The following is a 6,568-nucleotide window of genomic DNA, read 5'->3' as shown; positions in this document are numbered from 1 at the left end:
AATGAATAAAGACTCTTGGCTTTGGTATTCGTCACCTACCTTTATAGACTTTTCAATACCAGAATCAATTCCTGCTCCTAGCCAATGCCTTCCTAGGAACAGTTCTTGAATGTATGAAATATACAGAAGCCAGAGTAATGAGATCATTGTCTTTTAAAATAAAGGCATTATTAATGAATTGGTAGGAAGGAAGAAAGGAAGAAACATAAAAATCCTTACCTTTATGGAGCTTCTTAACTGGTGGAGGGAGACAGATAACAAACAAAATAAGTAAATTGTGGGGTATATTAGAAAGTTATAAGTGTACTACAAAATAATAAAGCAAATAATAATAATAAAGCAGAGAGAGGAGGTGCAATTTTAAATAGGGTACTTAGCAAGGTCTCACTGAGAAGACAACAATTGAGCAAAGACATACGAGAGGCCAGGGAGCAAGACCTGTGAAAACCTGAGGTAAGAGCGTTCCAGGCAGAAGGAAGAGCAAGCACAAAGTCCCAGAGGTAGAGAGGTCTTACTGTGCTTGAGGAGCAGCAGAGAGGCCAGGATGTCTGGAACAGGATATGGAGGCAGAGTGAAGTTAGAGATAAAGTCAGAAACTTAAGGACATACGGAACCACATTAGAAATTCCTGGAAGTTGTGTCTTGATGCAGCACCAAGAAATTAAGAGACAAAACAGTACAAGATAAATACCCATGGCTATCCTGGATGTCTAATAAACATGTTCACTATGAAATTTTTATTTTAAATATTCTAGAAAATCTTAAAATATGCAAAAACGATGTTGCCACACACAAGAAAAGCGTATGACACTCAGCATGAAGTCCTTAGTGGGTGATCAGTGTAGCACCACAGGTAGCGTAGCTTGTGCCAAGATCATCTTTTTTTAATTAGAGACTTCCTTCCATTTTTGGCAGGGAAGGATGTTTGCTTAAAAAAAAAAAAAAAAAAAGGAGCACAAATTTGCAAAATAGCAAATAAAAATAAGGGTTGAGCCTGTATCTGTGAACTAATTGCAATAATCTATCTAAAATTAAACCTTTGACCTTGGTCTCATTATAGCATACCCTAAGTACCTAAAATAACCAGCTACTGATTGATGGCTTAATGTGGTAGGTGTGGTCCTTCTACCAACTTATTACATAACTACACACCCAAGCAGCCAGCATGAGTAATTATTTATGTTGTTTTCATTCATTACCAGTAACGCTTTAAGAATTAGCATGCACTAGCAAATGAAGTACAGACCAAATTTAATATTTTTTTCTTTTCTATTTGTAAGCCACAGTTTACAAATATGAAACAAATGAAACAGAAGTTTCTTTTTCCCTGGGTCATAAATCACTCTCTGTATTTTTAGCCTCACATGTAAAATTATTTCACTTATGGCAATGGTATGATCATATGATTATAAACATTAATTGATAGGTTCCTAAATTATATACATGTAATATTGCATATATATTGTAAGTTACATACATTATTATAAATTATATAACATATATGTAATCATAATTACCAACTGTTTCCTCTTATTATTAGATACCTAAGGCTATAGTAATGAGAACTTCTTTATTATATCAAATTCATGTGTGTCTACATATATGCCTAGAGATTTTATATTGAAGGTCTGTATTTTTTAATCCAAAGGCAGTGAAATAAGTGGTTTCCAATACTCTTTTTCAGAGCTTCAAATATTACCTGTAAGATAATGACTTCAAAAAAAATACTTCCAGTCCCAAGACCTTTGCTCAGCTGAGACCCGTCTTAACAGCTGACTGCGAGGAATTAACACAAAAATACTGACAGTTATTGAAGTCTCAAAACAACTCAAATTGTCTAGTCATGTGACCAGTATAACTAAATCCCTGATCACAGAAGCTCAATCTTCAAAGTTTCATCTTGGACTTCCACTCTTGCCCCTGGCACTGAATTCTCTATGAGGGAGTGGTCCTAATTCTTCATCTTCCACATTTTCCTCAACCCTTTCTTTTCCACACACACAGCCTCTATGTGGCCCTTGGCACTTCATATCCCATTAATGGATTAATAAATTTGTCTGCACGATGAGACCTCCTGCCTCATAACTCCCGCCTCTTGCAGCCCAACCGGGCCACCAGATTAACCTTTCTAAACCACTGCTGCTTTTCTTTAACTCCTCATTTCAAAAAGCTCATTGATACCCTAAGGCCAAGAAAGAGTCCAAACCCATTACTCACAAAGTCTTCCATAATCTTGACCAGACTTATTTTTCTAGATTATTTTCCATCTGCTTTCCTATAGGCACCACACTGGGCCAATTACTTTTCACCAAACACACTTTGCACTTCTACCTCTTCTGTTCCCATTTTTTCATTTACCCAGAAGGCCTAGCCATCTTTCAAGGCATAGCTCACATGTCACATGTTCTATGAAGATTGGTGGCATTTCCTCCTCCCTCCTCTGAGTGAAGGAATTTTTATAATAGTTTTAAGGGGTAAAAGTGCAGTTTTATTACATGGATGTATTACATTGTTATGAAATCTGGGCTTTTAGTATAGCCTTCATCTGAATAGGGTACACTGTACACATTAAGTAATTTCTCATCCTTCATTCCCCTCCCACCCTTCCATGTCTCCATTATTCTACTCTCTCTGTCCATGTGTACACATTATTTAGCTACCGTGTATAAGGGAGAACATGCAATCTTTGACTTTTAAAAAATCTTTTTGTTTTTATTATACTTTAAGTTCTGGGATACATGTGCAGAATGTGCAGGTTTGTTATATAGGTATACACGTGCCGTGGTGGTTTGCTGCACCCATCAACCCGTCATCTACTAGGTATTTCTCCTAATGCTATCCCTCCCCTAGCCCCCAGCCCCCAGTAGGCCCCAGTGTATGACGTTCCCCTCCTTGTGTCCATGTGTTCTCATTGTTCAACTCCCACTTATGAATGAGAACATGCGGTGTTTGGTTTTCTGTTCCTGTGGTAGTTTGCTGAGAATGATGGTTACCAGCTTCATCCACCTCCCTGCAAAGGACATGAACTCACCCTTTTTATGGCTGCATAGTATTCCATGGTGTATATGTGCCACATTTTCTTTTTTTTTTTTTCAGTAAGAACTTTTTTTATTGTTTACTTTTTAGTTTCAGTAGTTTTAGGGGTACAGGTGGTTTTTGGTTACATGGATGAGTTCTTTTTTTTTTTTTTTTAATTTATTTATTATTATTATACTTTAAGTTGTAGGGTACATGTGCATAACATGCAGGATGAGTTCTTTATAGTAAATTCTGAGATATCGGCACAACTATCACCCAAGCAAGTGTACCCTGTACCCAGTATTTAGTCTTCCATCCCTCATCCACCTCCCAGCCTCCTCCCGCTCAGGCCCCACAGTCCACTATCACTGTGTATTTTTGTGTCCTCCTAGCTTAGCTCCCACTTACAAGTGAGAACACACAGTATTTGATTTTCCATTCCTGAGTTACTTAGGTAAGAAAATTCTTAATACAAGGCTGATCAACCCATGTTGTCTTTTTTTCTTACTCTCTCAAAGTTATAACCCAAATCGGAAAACACAAGCTCTTCTGCAGAGAGGTGAACTGATTCCTAGACAGGGGCTAAGAGGCCCATCTTGACTCCTCTCTCCTTTCTGTGTTCCAGTTAACCAGCCATGCTCCCGCGGGCCTGAGCCGCTCTTGTCTGCTAGGGGCCACCCGACTGCAGCTTCCCTCCCTGAGGCCCTGATTCTTGCTTCCTGAGTGTGAACTTCTTCCTGTCATTTACAGCTGCCTGTGCTTCACACTGTAAATGTGAATTTACAGCTGTCCTGCACACCTGGCCGGGGGCGAGGGGGACTGGTGCCTGGAAATCCCAGACAATGTATATCAGGACAGTGACTGTAACAATTTTGGCAGATGGTAGGGAAGTGTCTTGTGGGAACTTTTTCATAATTTGCACCAAGTCCCCATTTGGGATAGTGTTGGGGCTGCTCAAATCTTTCTTTTTTTATTATTATACTTTAAGTTCTAGGGTACATGTGCACAACGTACAAGTTTGTTACATATGTGTACATGTACCATGTTGGTTTGCTGCACCCATTAACTCGTCATTTACATTAGGTATATCTCCTAATGCTATCCCTCCCACCTCCCCCATCCCACGACAGGCCCCGGTGTGTGATGTTCCCCTTCCTGTGTCCAAGTGGTCTCATTGTTCTATTCCCACCTATGAGTGAGAACATGCGGTGTTAGATTTTTTGTCCCTGCGGTAGTTTGCTGAGAATGATGGTTTCCAGCTTCATCCATGTCCCTACAAAGGACATGAACTCATCCTTTTTTATGGCTGGATAGCATTCTATGGTGTATATGCGCCACATTTTCTTAATCCAGTCTATCATTGATGGACATCTGGGTTGGTTCCAAGTCTCTGCTATTGTGAATAATGTCACAATAAACATACATGTGCATGTGTCTTTATAGCAGCATGATTTATAATCCTTTGGGTATATACCCAGTAATGGGATGGCTGGGTCAAATGGTATTTCTAGTTATAGATCCTTGAGGAATTGCCCCACTGTCTTCCAAAATGGATGAACCAGTTTGCAGTCCCACCAACGGTTTAAAAGTGTTCCTATTTCTCCACATCCTCTCTAGCACCTGTTGTTTCCTGACTTTTTAATAATCGCCATTCTAACTGATGTGAGATGGTATCTCATTGTGGTTTTGATTTGCATTTCTCTGATGGCCAGTGATGATGAGCATTTTTTCATGTGTCTGTTGGCTGCATAAATGTCTTCTTTTGAGAAGTGTCTGTTCATATCCTTTGCCCACTTTTTGATGGGGTTGTATTTTTCTTGTAAATTTGTTTGAGTTCTTTGTAGGTTCTGGATATTAGCCCTTTGTCAGATGAGTAGATTGCAAAAATTTTCTCCCATTCTGTAGGTTGCCTGTTCACTCTGATGGTAGTTTCTTTTGCTGTGCAGAAGCTCTTTAGTTTAATTAGATCCCATTTGTCAATTTTGGCTTTTGTTGCCATTGCTTTTGATGTTTTAGACATGAAGTCCTTGCCCATGCCTATCCTGAATGGTATTGCCCAGGTTTTCTTCTAGGGTTTTTATAGTTTTACATCTAATATTTAAGTCGTTAATCCATCTTGAATTAATTTTTGTATAAGGTGTAAGGAAGGGATCCAGTTTCAGCTTTCTACATATGGCTAGCCAGTTTTCCCAGTATCATTCATTAAATAGGGAATCCTTTCCCCATTTCTTGTTTTTGTCAGGTTTGTCAAAGTTCAGATGGTTGTAGATGTGTGATATTATTTCTGAGGGCTCTGTTCTGTTCTACTGGTCTATATCTCTGTTTTGGTGCCAGTACCATGCTGTTTTGGTTACTGTAGCCTTGTAGTATAGCTTGAAGTCGGGTAGCGTGATGCCTCTAGCTTTGTTCTTTTTGCTTAGGATTGTCTTGGCAATGCAGGCTCTTTTTTGGTTCCATATGAACTTTAAAGTAGTTTTTTCCAATCTGTGAAGAAAGTCATTGGTAGCTTGATGGGGATGGCATTAAATCTGTATATTATCTTGGGCAGTATGGCCATTTTTACAATATTGATTCTTCCTATCTATGAATGTGGAATGTTCTTCCATTTGTTTGTGTGCTCTTTTATTTCATTGAGTAGTGGTTTGTAGTTCTCCTTGAAGAGGTCCTTCACATCTCTTGTAAACTGGATTCCTAGGTATTTTATTCTCTTTGAAGCAATTGTGAATGGGAGTTCACTCATGATTTTGCTGTTTGTCTGTTATTAGTGTGTAAGAATGCTTGTGATTTTTGCACATTGATTTTGTATCCTGAGACTTTGCTGAAGTTGCTTATCAGCTTAAGGAGATTTTGGGCTGAGACAATGGAGTTTTCTAAATATACAATCATGTCATCTGCAAACAGGACAGCTTGACTTCCTCTTTTCCTAATTGAATATTGTTTTATTTCTTTCTCCTGCCTGATTGCCCTGGCCAGAACTTCCGACACTATGTTGAATAGGAGTGGTGAAAGAGGGCATCCCTGTCTTGTGCCAGTTTTCAAAGGGAATGTTTCCAGTTTTCGCCCATTCAGTACGATATTGGTTGTGGGTTTCTCATAAATAGCTCTTATTATTTTGAGATACGTTCCATCAATACCTAATTTATTCAGAGTTTTTAGCATGAAGGGCTGCTGAATTTTGTCAAAGGCTTTTTCTGCATCTATTGAGATAATCATGTGGTTTTTGTCTTTGGTTCTGTTTATATGCTGGATTATGTTTATTGATTTGCGTAGGCTGAACCAGCCTTGCATCCCAGGGATGAAGCCATCTTGATCATGGTGGATAAGCTTTTTGATGTGCTGCTGGATTCAGTTTGCCAGTATTTTATTGAGGATTTTTGCATCGATGTTCATCAAGAATATTGGTCTAAAATTCTCTTTTTTTTTGTTGTGTCTCTGCCTTTGGTATCAGGATGATGACAGCCTCATAAAATGAATTAGGGAGGATTCCCTCTTTTTCTATTGGTTGGAATAGTTTCAGAAGGAATAGTACCAGCTCCTCCTTGTATCTCTG

Source organism: Papio anubis, chromosome 3 (assembly GCF_008728515.1).
Source record: "Papio anubis isolate 15944 chromosome 3, Panubis1.0, whole genome shotgun sequence".
Classification (NCBI taxonomy): domain Eukaryota; kingdom Metazoa; phylum Chordata; class Mammalia; order Primates; family Cercopithecidae; genus Papio; species Papio anubis.
This window is presented reverse-complemented; position numbering follows the sequence as displayed.